Consider the following 16,301-nt stretch of genomic DNA (forward strand, 5'->3'; position numbering starts at 1 on the left):
TGTTTGACTTTGACTTCTTCCCAAAACAGGTAAAATCGACCTCGGGAAACAAGAACAGCGAGCCTTGTTGGACAACAATCATTCTGAGGTTGAAAGAGAACATGTGGCTTCCACCTCCCGTTTGGTGCATGCCACCAAGAAGGGCTTGCGTGATGCTACCCCTTCATCACCTGACCCCAAAGTAAGCCATGTTTTAATACTTGTTTCTTGTCCCCTGGCCACATCTTTGATTTCTTCTTCTGTTTCTTGTCGGTTTGTTTTTAGCATATCATCTCTTATATCCTCATAATGGTGACAGTGATCCTACACAGAGGGCCCCTAACTCAGGGTCACAAAAGAAAATAAGTGTCTCACCAGGAGAGGCATAAGGACAGGATTGTGCTTTGTGGGAGTCAAGAACTGTCAGGCCTGCGAATGTGGAATAAAGAACTAGAAAGCAAAGCCAATAAGGAGCCATTGGAAGCTGGAAGAGAGATTTTCATGAGCCCAAATAAACCACTGTTTGAGTGCTGACTAGACTTTTTCAGTCAAGAGTAGGCATTGGTACAGCTGGGCCCTTTTGAGTTTCAGGAGTCAGCTCCATTCTGATTTCCATAGTGGATGTAGTAATAAGCATCCTCACCAACAATGTTGAAGCATTTCTATTTCCACATGATCACCAATGTGTATTATTTGTGTTCTCAACATTGCCTTCCCGAATGGGGTAAGATGGACTCGCTGGTGAAATTTGATCCGCATGTCCCTCATGTGTGAAGACTGGGATTGTTAGGACCTTGAGGAGCTGAGCGATCATCCATGTTCCTTTGTGTACTTCGTGATCATGTGCCATTGGGTAAATGGGTGGTTTGTCTTCCCACAGCTCAGTACCTTTAGCTGTTTATATATTTAGTATGCCAATCCACTGTCCAAGAGAAACTGGCAAAAACTCATCTCCTAGGCTAAATGCCTTCTCCTCACCCTGTGAATGGTTTTCTTTGCTGTTCTGCAGATTGAATTTGGATGCAATCATGTTTACCTCTTCTTGGGAGCACGTTCTCACGTGCAATATTCCTCTTCCTAAAGTCTTATTTGATGCCTCTATTCGGAGGTGTATTCCCTGTATTCCTTCCAATGACTGCCATGTTTCTCATTTGTTATAGCTAGGTTTGTTATCCCTCTTGTGTTGTGTTGTGCATAAAGAGAAACAGACACCTAGTTTCACTCTTCTTGGTATGGATATCCAGTTTACCCCATTCCATCCGTTGTTTTGCTTTTGCTTTGGATTAAACATGTACATGATAGTTGGGTTCCAGTGGACATATTCATACACGTATTTTTTTTTTACACCATTCAGACCCTGGTTCCTCCCTCTCATTTCCCTGCACCCTCAACTGGCTCTAATCTACTGGTCTATCTACCATTCATTCATTTATTTAGTGGTTTTTGATAGATATATATGGAATTGCCATTCACCATGATATAATTTCAGGCTTGTCGAGAATTTTCCTCAACATTCCCTCCACTACCCTAACTCTTGTGTCCTCCCAAAGATCTTTTTCTGCTCTACTAGGCTTTGCTTTCACTTCAGGATATCCATGCCTACCTTGGTCCTAGTAGGTTGCTTTACCTTCAGCCTTGATTGGAATCTTTTCAATGCTCCATATTCTCCTATGACTTATTGAATTGAGCATGGGATTCTCCGCATCCTTCCTCTCATCGAAAATGGTATAAGTTCATTCTTCAACATATGCTAAAACTTGTTCGTGTATATACGCCTCATTGTACCATCCATTCAATATGTCGCTGCTGGTAAGGTTTATGCGGCTACACACATTGATACACTTGTGTCCCTGCTGGTCAGCTGAACACAAGAGAGGCGTGGATATGCAGATCCTGGGGTGGTTCCATTGCTTGTTTTTGGAGGAATCTCCGTAGTGCTTCCCACAGTGGTTGCTCTAATGTGTGGTTGCCCTAATGTGTGGTTGCCCTATCGTCTGCTGTTTTGCATCTCTGGAGCCCAAATTGCATCCCAAGATGAATCGCATGGGATCCTAGTGGTGTCCTATCTTTTTCATGTGCTTTGGTAAGTGAATTCCCGATGTTTTACTAAGATCTTCTGCATTTGTTTGCATGAGGATGATTGGCCTCAAGTTTTGATTCCTGATGGGTCTTTGTCTGGTTTTGGAATCGGGGCGATGCCGCCTTCCTAGAATGAGTCTCTCCAGGTTCCCTCCATTTCTTTATAATGGAATGGTTTCAGGGGTTTCCCATTAACTCTTTATAAAAGGACTGGTTGAAGTGGGCTCAGCTTTCATCAGTTCCGTGGCTTTCCTTTGTTGGTAGGGTTCAGCGTATCTTCAATTTCGTTGCTTGATTTGGATCTGTTTAATTTTCGGATGTGCATTTGGGTCTGCAATGCTGGTATAAGTTTCCCAAATAGTTTCTGATTATCCTCTGTATTTCACTGTGCTCCCCGGCGATCGATCCTTTTCATTCCAAATTTCAGGAAATTGAGTCTTGTCCTCCTGTCTTTGGATAGTGTGCATAAAGTTTGATCAAATTTACGTTTGATCAAATATCAAACCAAGTTTGTATATTGTTGATTTTGTTGGAACTTTGTTGTTTCCATTTCTTAAAGTTTGGTTCTGATTTGAATTATTTGCCATCAAGGGCTGCTTTCAGTGTTGATTTGTTCTTTCTCCATGGCCTTGAAATGTAATGGGAGGTTTGTGTTTGGGAGATTTTCTGTTCTCTTAAGGAATAAGATCAGGGCTCTGAACCTTCTTCTCTTCTCTGAACCACGTTCCGAGTATCCCTGGGTTGTGGATAGGTTGTGTGGCTCTTCTCAGTAAGCTTGAAGTATTGTTTATTCCATCTCTCGTGTCTTCTGCTCTCCAGTAGTTGATCACTCAGTGGAGGGGGCTTGAGGGGCTCCTGTGTCTTTATTCTACTGTTGATTTCTGATTTCATTGCATAAAAGTCTGATGGAACGCCAGGCATGCTCCCTAATTTTTTCCTATGAACTGATCCTTGCTTTGGTGCATCAGATGTGGTGTGTTTCAGAAAACTATCTCTGTGCTTCTGAGAAGAAAGTGTCTTTATAGTGCTTGCTAATTCCTGGCATCCTATGTTTTTGCTTCCCAGAATGCCCCTGAAGAAAAAGAGGAAGTATGTGAAAATTTCCGGCAATCCAGGAATCATGGTAATGTCTTTGAAGACTGCCAAATGTGCTATTGATTGACTTACAGTGACACAGAGTTTATGTGTGTTCATGTGTGTTTGACTTTGACTTCTTCCCAAAACAGGTAAAATCGACCTCGGGAAACAAGAACAGCGAGCCTTGTTGGACAACAATCATTCTGAGGTTGAAAGAGAACATGTGGCTTCCACCTCCCATTTGGTGCATGCCACCAAGAAGGGCTTGCGTGATGCTACCCCTTCATCACCTGACCCCAAAGTAAGCCATGTTTTAATACTTGTTTCTTGTCCCCTGGCCACATCTTTGATTTCTTCTTCTGTTTCTTGTCGGTTTGTTTTTAGCATATCATCTCTTATATCCTCATAATGGTGACAGTGATGCTACACAGAGGGCCCCTAACTCAGGGACACAAAAGAAAATAAGTGTCTCACCAGGAGAGGCATAAGGACAGGATTGTGCTTTGTGGGAGTCAAGAACTGTCAGGCCTGCGAATGTGGAATAAAGAACTAGAAAGCAAAACCATTAAGGAGCCATTGGAAGCTGGAAGAGAGATTTTCATGAGCCCAAATAAACCACTGTTTGAGTGCTGACTAGACTTTTTCAGTCAAGAGTAGGCATTGGTACAGCTGGGCCCTTTTGAGTTTCAGGAGTCAGCTCCATTCTGATTTCCATAGTGGATGTAGTAATAAGCATCCTCACCAACAATGTTGAAGCATTTCTATTTCCACATGATCACCAATGTGTATTATTTGTGTTCTCAACATTGCCTTCCCGAATGGGGTAAGATGGACTCGCTGGTGAAATTTGATCCGCATGTCCCTCATGTGTGAAGACTGGGATTGTTAGGACCTTGAGGAGCTGAGCGATCATCCATGTTCCTTTGTGTACTTCGTGATCATGTGCCATTGGGTAAATGGGTGGTTTATCTTCCCACAGCTCAGTACCTTTAGCTGTTTATATATTTAGTATGCCAATCCACTGTCCAAGAGAAACTGGCAAAAACTCATCTCCTAGGCTATATGCCTTCTCCTCACCCTGTGAATGGTTTTCTTTGCTGTTCTGCAGATTGAATTTGGATGCACTCATGTTTACCTCTTCTTGGGAGCACGTTCTCACGTGCAATATTCCTCTTCCTAAAGTCTTATTTGATGCCTCTATTCGGAGGTGTATTCCCTGTATTCCTTCCAATGACTGCCATGTTTCTCATTTGTTATAGCTAGGTTTGTTATCCCTCTTGTGTTGTGTTGTGCATAAAGAGAAACAGACACCTAGTTTCACTCTTCTTGGTATGGATATCCAGTTTACCCCATTCCATCCATTGTTTTGCTTTTGCGTTGGATTAAACATGTACATGATAGTTGGGTTCCAGTGGACATATTCATACACGTATTTTTTTTTTACACCATTCAGACCCTGGTTCCTCCCTCTCATTTCCCTGCACCCTCAACTGGCTCTAATCTACTGGTCTATCTACCATTCATTCATTTATTTAGTGGTTTTTGATAGATATATATGGAATTGCCATTCACCATGATATAATTTCAGGCTTGTCGAGAATTTTCCTCAACATTCCCTCCACTACCCTAACTCTTGTGTCCTCCCAAAGACCTTTTTCTGCTCTACTAGGCTTTGCTTTCACTTCAGGATATCCATGCCTACCTTGGTCCTAGTAGGTTGCTTTACCTTCAGCCTTGATTGGAATCTTTTCAATGCTCCATATTCTCCTATGACTTATTGAATTGAGCATGTGATTCTCCGCATCCTTCCTCTCATCGAAAATGGTATAAGTTCATTCTTCAACATATGCTAAAACTTGTTCGTGTATATACGCCTCATTGTACCATCCATTCAATATGTCGCTGCTGGTAAGGTTTATGCGGCTACACACATTGATACACTTGTGTCCCTGCTGGTCAGCTGAACACAAGAGAGGCGTGGATATGCAGATCCTGGGGTGGTTCCATTGCTTGTTTTTGGAGGAATCTCCGTAGTGCTTCCCACAGTGGTTGCTCTAATGTGTGGTTGCCCTAATGTGTGGTTGCCCTATCGTCTGCTGTTTTGCATCTCTGGAGCCCAAATTGCATCCCAAGATGAATCGCATGGGATCCTAGTGGTGTCCTATCTTTTTCCTGTGCTTTGGTAAGTGAATTCCCGATGTTTTACTAAGATCTTCTGCATTTGTTTGCATGAGGATGATTGGCCTCAAGTTTTGTTTCCTGATGGGTCTTTGTCTGGTTTTGGAATCGGGGCGATGCGGCCTTCCTAGAATGAGTCTCTCCGGGTTCCCTCCATTTCTTTATAATGGAATGGTTTCAGGGGTTTCCCATTAACTCTTTATAAAAGGACTGGTTGAAGTGGGCTCAGCTTTCATCAGTTCCGTGGCTTTCCTTTGTTGGTAGGGTTCAGCGTATCTTCAATTTCGTTGCTTGATTTGGATCTGTTTAATTTTCGGATGTGCATTTGGGTCTGCAATGCTGGTATAAGTTTCCCAAATAGTTTCTGATTATCCTCTGTATTTCATTGTGCTCCCCGGCGATCGATCCTTTTCATTCCAAATTTCAGGAAATTGAGTCTTGTCCTCCTGTCTTTGGATAGTGTGCATAAAGTTTGATCAAATTTACGTTTGATCAAATATCAAACCAAGTTTGTATATTGTTGATTTTGTTGGAACTTTGTTGTTTCCATTTCTTAAAGTTTGGTTCTGATTTGAATTATTTGCCATCAAGGGCTGCTTTCAGTGTTGATTTCTTCTTTCTCCATGGCCTTGAAATGTAATGGGAGGTTTGTGTTTGGGAGATTTTCTGTTCTCTTAAGGAATAAGATCAGGGCTCTGAACCTTCTTCTCTTCTCTGAACCACGTTCCGAGTATCCCTGGGTTGTGGATAGGTTGTGTGGCTCTTCTCAGTAAGCTTGAAGTATTGTTTATTCCATCTCTCGTGTCTTCTGCTCTCCAGAAGTTGATCACTCAGTGGAGAGGGCTTGAGGGGCTCCTGTGTCTTTATTCTACTGTTGATTTCTGATTTCATTGCATAAAAGTCTGATGGAACGCCAGGCATGCACCCTAATTTTTTCCTATGAACTGATCCTTGCTTTGGTGTATCAGATGTGGTGTGTTTCAGAAAACTATCTCTGTGCTTCTGAGAAGAAAGTGTCTTTATAGTGCTTGCTAATTCCTGGCATCCTATGTTTTTGCTTCCCAGAATGCCCCTGAAGAAAAAGAGGAAGTATGTGAAAATTTCCGGCAATCCAGGAATCATGGTAATGTCTTTGAAGACTGCCAAATGTGCTATTGATTGACTTACAGTGACACAGAGTTTATGTGTGTTCATGTGTGTTTGACTTTGACTTCTTCCCAAAACAGGTAAAATCGACCTCGGGAAACAAGAACAGCGAGCCTTGTTGGACAACAATCATTCTGAGGTTGAAAGAGAACATGTGGCTTCCACCTCCCGTTTGGTGCATGCCACCAAGAAGGGCTTGCGTGATGCTACCCCTTCATCACCTGACCCCAAAGTAAGCCATGTTTTAATACTTGTTTCTTGTCCCCTGGCCACATCTTTGATTTCTTCTTCTGTTTCTTGTCGGTTTGTTTTTAGCATATCATCTCTTATATCCTCATAATGGTGACAGTGATGCTACACAGAGGGCCCCTAACTCAGGGTCACAAAAGAAAATAAGTGTCTCACCAGGAGAGGCATAAGGACAGGATTGTGCTTTGTGGGAGTCAAGAACTGTCAGGCCTGCGAATGTGGAATAAAGAACTAGAAAGCAAAGCCAATAAGGAGCCATTGGAAGCTGGAAGAGAGATTTTCATGAGCCCAAATAAACCACTGTTTGAGTGCTGACTAGACTTTTTCAGTCAAGAGTAGGCATTGGTACAGCTGGGCCCTTTTGAGTTTCAGGAGTCAGCTCCATTCTGATTTCCATAGTGGATGTAGTAATAAGCATCCTCACCAACAATGTTGAAGCATTTCTATTTCCACATGATCACCAATGTGTATTATTTGTGTTCTCAACATTGCCTTCCCGAATGGGGTAAGATGGACTCGCTGGTGAAATTTGATCTGCATGTCCCTCATGTGTGAAGACTGGGATTGTTAGGACCTTGAGGAGCTGAGCGATCATCCATGTTCCTTTGTGTACTTCGTGATCATGTGCCATTGGGTAAATGGGTGGTTTGTCTTCCCACAGCTCAGTACCTTTAGCTGTTTATATATTTAGTATGCCAATCCACTGTCCAAGAGAAACTGGCAAAAACTCATCTCCTAGGCTAAATGCCTTCTCCTCACCCTGTGAATGGTTTTCTTTGCTGTTCTGCAGATTGAATTTGGATGCACTCATGTTTACCTCTTCTTGGGAGCACGTTCTCACGTGCAATATTCCTCTTCCTAAAGCCTTATTTGATGCCTCTATTCGGAGGTGTATTCCCTGTATTCCTTCCAATGACTGCCATGTTTCTCATTTGTTATATCTAGGTTTGTTATCCCTCTTGTGTTGTGTTGTGCATAAAGAGAAACAGACACCTAGTTTCACTCTTCTTGGTATGGATATCCAGTTTACCCCATTCCATCCGTTGTTTTGCTTTTGCATTGGATTAAACATGTACATGATAGTTGGGTTCCAGTGGACATATTCATACACGTATTTTTTTTTTTACACCATTCAGACCCTGGTTCCTCCCTCTCATTTCCCTGCACCCTCAACTGGCTCTAATCTACTGGTCTATCTACCATTCATTCATTTATTTAGTGGTTTTTGATAGATATATATGGAATTGCCATTCACCATGATATAATTTCAGGCTTGTCGAGAATTTTCCTCAACATTCCCTCCACTACCCTAACTCTTGTGTCCTCCCAAAGACCTTTTTCTGCTCTACTAGGCTTTGCTTTCACTTCAGGATATCCATGCCTACCTTGGTCCTAGTAGGTTGCTTTACCTTCAGCCTTGATTGGAATCTTTTCAATGCTCCATATTCTCCTATGACTTATTGAATTGAGCATGTGATTCTCCGCATCCTTCCTCTCATCGAAAATGGTATAAGTTCATTCTTCAACATATGCTAAAACTTGTTCGTGTATATACGCCTCATTGTACCATCCATTCAATATGTCGCTGCTGGTAAGGTTTATGCGGCTACACACATTGATACACTTGTGTCCCTGCTGGTCAGCTGAACACAAGAGAGGCGTGGATATGCAGATCCTGGGGTGGTTCCATTGCTTGTTTTTGGAGGAATCTCTGTAGTGCTTCCCACAGTGGTTGCTCTAATGTGTGGTTGCCCTAATGTGTGGTTGCCCTATCGTCTGCTGTTTTGCATCTCTGGAGCCCAAATTGCATCCCAAGATGAATCGCATGGGATCCTAGTGGTGTCCTATCTTTTTCCTGTGCTTTGGTAAGTGAATTCCCGATGTTTTACTAAGATCTTCTGCATTTGTTTGCATGAGGATGATTGGCCTCAAGTTTTGTTTCCTGATGGGTCTTTGTCTGGTTTTGGAATCGGGGCGATGCGGCCTTCCTAGAATGAGTCTCTCCGGGTTCCCTCCATTTCTTTATAATGGAATGGTTTCAGGGGTTTCCCATTAACTCTTTATAAAAGGACTGGTTGAAGTGGGCTCAGCTTTCATCAGTTCCGTGGCTTTCCTTTGTTGGTAGGGTTCAGCGTATCTTCAATTTCGTTGCTTGATTTGGATCTGTTTAATTTTCGGATGTGCATTTGGGTCTGCAATGCTGGTATAAGTTTCCCAAATAGTTTCTGATTATCCTCTGTATTTCATTGTGCTCCCCGGCGATCGATCCTTTTCATTCCAAATTTCAGGAAATTGAGTCTTGTCCTCCTGTCTTTGGATAGTGTGCATAAAGTTTGATCAAATTTACGTTTGATCAAATATCAAACCAAGTTTGTATATTGTTGATTTTGTTGGAACTTTGTTGTTTCCATTTCTTAAAGTTTGGTTCTGATTTGAATTATTTGCCATCAAGGGCTGCTTTCAGTGTTGATTTCTTCTTTCTCCATGGCCTTGAAATGTAATGGGAGGTTTGTGTTTGGGAGATTTTCTGTTCTCTTAAGGAATAAGATCAGGGCTCTGAACCTTCTTCTCTTCTCTGAACCACGTTCCGAGTATCCCTGGGTTGTGGATAGGTTGTGTGGCTCTTCTCAGTAAGCTTGAAGTATTGTTTATTCCATCTCTCGTGTCTTCTGCTCTCCAGTAGTTGATCACTCAGTGGAGGGGGCTTGAGGGGCTCCTGTGTCTTTATTCTACTGTTGATTTCTGATTTCATTGCATAAAAGTCTGATGGAACGCCAGGCATGCTCCCTAATTTTTTCCTATGAACTGATCCTTGCTTTGGTGCATCAGATGTGGTGTGTTTCAGAAAACTATCTCTGTGCTTCTGAGAAGAAAGTGTCTTTATAGTGCTTGCTAATTCCTGGCATCCTATGTTTTTGCTTCCCAGAATGCCCCTGAAGAAAAAGAGGAAGTATGTGAAAATTTCCGGCAATCCAGGAATCATGGTAATGTCTTTGAAGACTGCCAAATGTGCTATTGATTGACTTACAGTGACACAGAGTTTATGTGTGTTCATGTGTGTTTGACTTTGACTTCTTCCCAAAACAGGTAAAATCGACCTCGGGAAACAAGAACAGCGAGCCTTGTTGGACAACAATCATTCTGAGGTTGAAAGAGAACATGTGGCTTCCACCTCCCGTTTGGTGCATGCCACCAAGAAGGGCTTGCGTGATGCTACCCCTTCATCACCTGACCCCAAAGTAAGCCATGTTTTAATACTTGTTTCTTGTCCCCTGGCCACATCTTTGATTTCTTCTTCTGTTTCTTGTCGGTTTGTTTTTAGCATATCATCTCTTATATCCTCATAATGGTGACAGTGATGCTACACAGAGGGCCCCTAACTCAGGGTCACAAAAGAAAATAAGTGTCTCACCAGGAGAGGCATAAGGACAGGATTGTGCTTTGTGGGAGTCAAGAACTGTCAGGCCTGCGAATGTGGAATAAAGAACTAGAAAGCAAAACCATTAAGGAGCCATTGGAAGCTGGAAGAGAGATTTTCATGAGCCCAAATAAACCACTGTTTGAGTGCTGACTAGACTTTTTCAGTCAAGAGTAGGCATTGGTACAGCTGGGCCCTTTTGAGTTTCAGGAGTCAGCTCCATTCTGATTTCCATAGTGGATGTAGTAATAAGCATCCTCACCAACAATGTTGAAGCATTTCTATTTCCACATGATCACCAATGTGTATTATTTGTGTTCTCAACATTGCCTTCCCGAATGGGGTAAGATGGACTCGCTGGTGAAATTTGATCCGCATGTCCCTCATGTGTGAAGACTGGGATTGTTAGGACCTTGAGGAGCTGAGCGATCATCCATGTTCCTTTGTGTACTTCGTGATCATGTGCCATTGGGTAAATGGGTGGTTTATCTTCCCACAGCTCAGTACCTTTAGCTGTTTATATATTTAGTATGCCAATCCAATGTCCAAGAGAAACTGGCAAAAACTCATCTCCTAGGCTATATGCCTTCTCCTCACCCTGTGAATGGTTTTCTTTGCTGTTCTGCAGATTGAATTTGGATGCAATCATGTTTACCTCTTCTTGGGAGCACGTTCTCACGTGCAATATTCCTCTTCCTAAAGTCTTATTTGATGCCTCTATTCGGAGGTGTATTCCCTGTATTCCTTCCAATGACTGCCATGTTTCTCATTTGTTATATCTAGGTTTGTTATCCCTCTTGTGTTGTGTTGTGCATAAAGAGAAACAGACACCTAGTTTCACTCTTCTTGGTATGGATATCCAGTTTACCCCATTCCATCCGTTGTTTTGCTTTTGCATTGGATTAAACATGTACATGATAGTTGGGTTCCAGTGGACATATTCATACACGTATTTTTTTTTTACACCATTCAGACCCTGGTTCCTCCCTCTCATTTCCCTGCACCCTCAACTGGCTCTAATCTACTGGTCTATCTACCATTCATTCATTTATTTAGTGGTTTTTGATAGATATATATGGAATTGCCATTCACCATGATATAATTTCAGGCTTGTCGAGAATTTTCCTCAACATTCCCTCCACTACCCTAACTCTTGTGTCCTCCCAAAGACCTTTTTCTGCTCTACTAGGCTTTGCTTTCACTTCAGGATATCCATGCCTACCTTGGTCCTAGTAGGTTGCTTTACCTTCAGCCTTGATTGGAATCTTTTCAATGCTCCATATTCTCCTATGAATAATTGAATTGAGCATGGGATTCTCTGCATCCTTCCTCTCATCGAAAATGGTATAAGTTCATTCTTCAACATATGCTAAAACTTGTTCGTGTATATACGCCTCATTGTACCATCCATTCAATATGTCGCTGCTGGTAAGGTTTATGCGGCTACACACATTGATACACTTGTGTCCCTGCTGGTCAGCTGAACACAAGAGAGGTGTGGATATGCAGATCCTGGGGTGGTTCCATTGCTTGTTTTTGGAGGAATCTCCGTAGTGCTTCCCACAGTGGTTGCTCTAATGTGTGGTTGCCCTAATGTGTGGTTGCCCTATCGTCTGCTGTTTTGCATCTCTGGAGCCCAAATTGCATCCCAAGATGAATCGCATGGGATCCTAGTGGTGTCCTATCTTTTTCCTGTGCTTTGGTAAGTGAATTCCCGATGTTTTACTAAGATCTTCTGCATTTGTTTGCATGAGGATGATTGGCCTCAAGTTTTGTTTCCTGATGGGTCTTTGTCTGGTTTTGGAATCGGGGCGATGCGGCCTTCCTAGAATGAGTCTCTCCGGATTCCCTCCATTTCTTTATAATGGAATGGTTTCAGGGGTTTCCCATTAACTCTTTATAAAAGGACTGGTTGAAGTGGGCTCAGCTTTCATCAGTTCCGTGGCTTTCCTTTGTTGGTAAGGTTCAGCGTATCTTCAATTTCATTGCTTGATTTGGATCTGTTTAATTTTCGGATGTGCATTTGGGTCTGCAATGCTGGTATAAGTTTCCCAAATAGTTTCTGATTATCCTCTGTATTTCATTGTGCTCCCCGGCGATCGATCCTTTTCATTCCAAATTTCAGGAAATTGAGTCTTGTCCTCCTGTCTTTGGATAGTGTGCATAAAATTTGATCAAATTTACGTTTGATCAAATATCAAACCAAGTTTGTATATTGTTGATTTTGTTGGAACTTTGTTGTTTCCATTTCTTAAAGTTTGGTTCTGATTTGAATTATTTGCCATCAAGGGCTGCTTTCAGTGTTGATTTGTTCTTTCTCCATGGCCTTGAAATGTAATGGGAGGTTTGTGTTTGGGAGATTTTCTGTTCTCTTAAGGAATAAGATCAGGGCTCTGAACCTTCTTCTCTTCTCTGAACCACGTTCCGAGTATCCCTGGGTTGTGGATAGGTTGTGTGGCTCTTCTCAGTAAGCTTGAAGTATTGTTTATTCCATCTCTCGTGTCTTCTGCTCTCCAGTAGTTGATCACTCAGTGGAGGGGGCTTGAGGGGCTCCTGTGTCTTTATTCTACTGTTGATTTCTGATTTCATTGCATAAAAGTCTGATGGAACGCCAGGCATGCTCCCTAATTTTTTCCTATGAACTGATCCTTGCTTTGGTGCATCAGATGTGGTGTGTTTCAGAAAACTATCTCTGTGCTTCTGAGAAGAAAGTGTCTTTATAGTGCTTGCTAATTCCTGGCATCCTATGTTTTTGCTTCCCAGAATGCCCCTGAAGAAAAAGAGGAAGTATGTGAAAATTTCCGGCAATCCAGGAATCATGGTAATGTCTTTGAAGACTGCCAAATGTGCTATTGATTGACTTACAGTGACACAGAGTTTATGTGTGTTCATGTGTGTTTGACTTTGACTTCTTCCCAAAACAGGTAAAATCGACCTCGGGAAACAAGAACAGCGAGCCTTGTTGGACAACAATCATTCTGAGGTTGAAAGAGAACATGTGGCTTCCACCTCCCGTTTGGTGCATGCCACCAAGAAGGGCTTGCGTGATGCTACCCCTTCATCACCTGACCCCAAAGTAAGCCATGTTTTAATACTTGTTTCTTGTCCCCTGGCCACATCTTTGATTTCTTCTTCTGTTTCTTGTCGGTTTGTTTTTAGCATATCATCTCTTATATCCTCATAATGGTGACAGTGATGCTACACAGAGGGCCCCTAACTCAGGGTCACAAAAGAAAATAAGTGTCTCACCAGGAGAGGCATAAGGACAGGATTGTGCTTTGTGGGAGTCAAGAACTGTCAGGCCTGTGAATGTGGAATAAAGAACTAGAAAGCAAAGCCAATAAGGAGCCATTGGAAGCTGGAAGAGAGATTTTCATGAGCCCAAATAAACCACTGTTTGAGTGCTGACTAGACTTTTTCAGTCAAGAGTAGGCATTGGTACAGCTGGGCCCTTTTGAGTTTCAGGAGTCAGCTCCATTCTGATTTCCATAGTGGATGTAGTAATAAGCATCCTCACCAACAATGTTGAAGCATTTCTATTTCCACATGATCACCAATGTGTATTATTTGTGTTCTCAACATTGCCTTCCCGAATGGGGTAAGATGGACTCGCTGGTGAAATTTGATCCGCATGTCCCTCATGTGTGAAGACTGGGATTGTTAGGACCTTGAGGAGCTGAGCGATCATCCATGTTCCTTTGTGTACTTCGTGATCATGTGCCATTGGGTAAATGGGTGGTTTGTCTTCCCACAGCTCAGTACCTTTAGCTGTTTATATATTTAGTATGCCAATCCACTGTCCAAGAGAAACTGGCAAAAACTCATCTCCTAGGCTATATGCCTTCTCCTCACCCTGTGAATGGTTTTCTTTGCTGTTCTGCAGATTGAATTTGGATGCACTCATGTTTACCTCTTCTTGGGAGCACGTTCTCACATGCAATATTCCTCTTCCTAAAGTCTTATTTGATGCCTCTATTCGGAGGTGTATTCCCTGTATTCCTTCCAATGACTGCCATGTTTCTCATTTGTTATATCTAGGTTTGTTATCCCTCTTGTGTTGTGTTGTGCATAAAGAGAAACAGACACCTAGTTTCACTCTTCTTGGAATGGATATCCAGTTTACCCCATTCCATCCGTTGTTTTGCTTTTGCATTGGATTAAACATGTACATGATAGTTGGGTTCCAGTGGACATATTCATACACGTATTTTTTTTTTTACACCATTCAGACCCTGGTTCCTCCCTCTCATTTCCCTGCACCCTCAACTGGCTCTAATCTACTGGTCTATCTACCATTCATTCATTTATTTAGTGGTTTTTGATAGATATATATGGAATTGCCATTCACCATGATATAATTTCAGGCTTGTCGAGAATTTTCCTCAACATTCCCTCCACTACCCTAACTCTTGTGTCCTCCCAAAGACCTTTTTCTGCTCTACTAGGCTTTGCTTTCACTTCAGGATATCCATGCCTACCTTGGTCCTAGTAGGTTGCTTTACCTTCAGCCTTGATTGGAATCTTTTCAATGCTCCATATTCTCCTATGACTTATTGAATTGAGCATGGGATTCTCCGCATCCTTCCTCTCATCGAAAATGGTATAAGTTCATTCTTCAACATATGCTAAAACTTGTTCGTGTATATACGCCTCATTGTACCATCCATTCAATATGTCGCTGCTGGTAAGGTTTATGCGGCTACACACATTGATACACTTGTGTCCCTGCTGGTCAGCTGAACACAAGAGAGGCGTGGATATGCAGATCCTGGGGTGGTTCCATTGCCTGTTTTTGGAGGAATCTCCGTAGTGCTTCTCACAGTGGTTGCTCTAATGTGTGGTTGCCCTAATGTGTGGTTGCCCTATCGTCTGCTGTTTTGCATCTCTGGAGCCCAAATTGCATCCCAAGATGAATCGCATGGGATCCTAGTGGTGTCCTATCTTTTTCCTGTGCTTTGGTAAGTGAATTCCCGATGTTTTACTAAGATCTTCTGCATTTGTTTGCATGAGGATGATTGGCCTCAAGTTTTGTTTCCTGATGGGTCTTTGTCTGGTTTTGGAATCGGGGCGATGCGGCCTTCCTAGAATGTGTCTCTCCGGGATCCCTCCATTTCGTTATAATGGAATGGTTTCAGGGGTTTCCCATTAACTCTTTATAAAAGGACTGGTTGAAGTGGGCTCAGCTTTCATCAGTTCCGTGGCTTTCCTTTGTTGGTAGGGTTCAGCGTATCTTCAATTTCGTTGCTTGATTTGGATCTGTTTAATTTTCGCATGTGCATTTGGGTCTGCAATGCTGGTATAAGTTTCCCAAATAGTTTCTGATTATCCTCTGTATTTCATTGTGCTCCCCGGCGATCGATCCTTTTCATTCCAAATTTCAGGAAATTGAGTCTTGTCCTCCTGTCTTTGGATAGTGTGCATAAAGTTTGATCAAATTTACGTTTGATCAAATATCAAACCAAGTTTATATTGTTGATTTTGTTGGAACTTTGTTGTTTCCATTTCTTAAAGTTTGGTTCTGATTTGAATTATTTGCCATCAAGGGCTGCTTTCAGTGTTGATTTCTTCTTTCTCCATGGCCTTGATATGTAATGGGAGGTTTGTGTTTGGGAGATTTTCTGTTCTCTTAAGGAATAAGATCAGGGCTCTGAACCTTCTTCTCTGAACCACGTTCCGAGTATCCCTGGGTTGTGGATAGGTTGTGTGGCTCTTCTCAGTAACCTTGAAGTATTGTTTATTCCATCTCTCGTGTCTTCTGCTCTCCAGTAGTTGATCACTCAGTGGAGGGGGCTTGAGGGGCTCCTGTGTCTTTATTCTACTGTTGATTTCTGATTTCATTGCATAAAAGTCTGATGGAACGCCAGGCATGCTCCCTAATTTTTTCCTATGAACTGATCCTTGCTTTGTGGCATCAGATGTGGTGTGTTTCAGAAAACTACCTCTGTGCTTCTGAGAAGAAAGTGTCTTTATAGTGCTTGCTAATTCCTGGCATCCTGTGTTTTTCCTTCCCAGAATGCCCCTGAAGAAAAAGAGGAAGTATGTGAAAATTTCCGGCAATCCAGGAATCATGGTAATGTCTTTGAAGACTGCCAAATGTGCTATTGATTGACTTACAGTGACACAGAGTTTATGTGTGTTCATGTGTGTTTGACTTTGACTTCTTCCCAAAACAGGT

This window comes from Ictidomys tridecemlineatus, chromosome 1 (genome assembly GCF_052094955.1).
Source record: "Ictidomys tridecemlineatus isolate mIctTri1 chromosome 1, mIctTri1.hap1, whole genome shotgun sequence".
NCBI lineage: Eukaryota > Metazoa > Chordata > Mammalia > Rodentia > Sciuridae > Ictidomys > Ictidomys tridecemlineatus.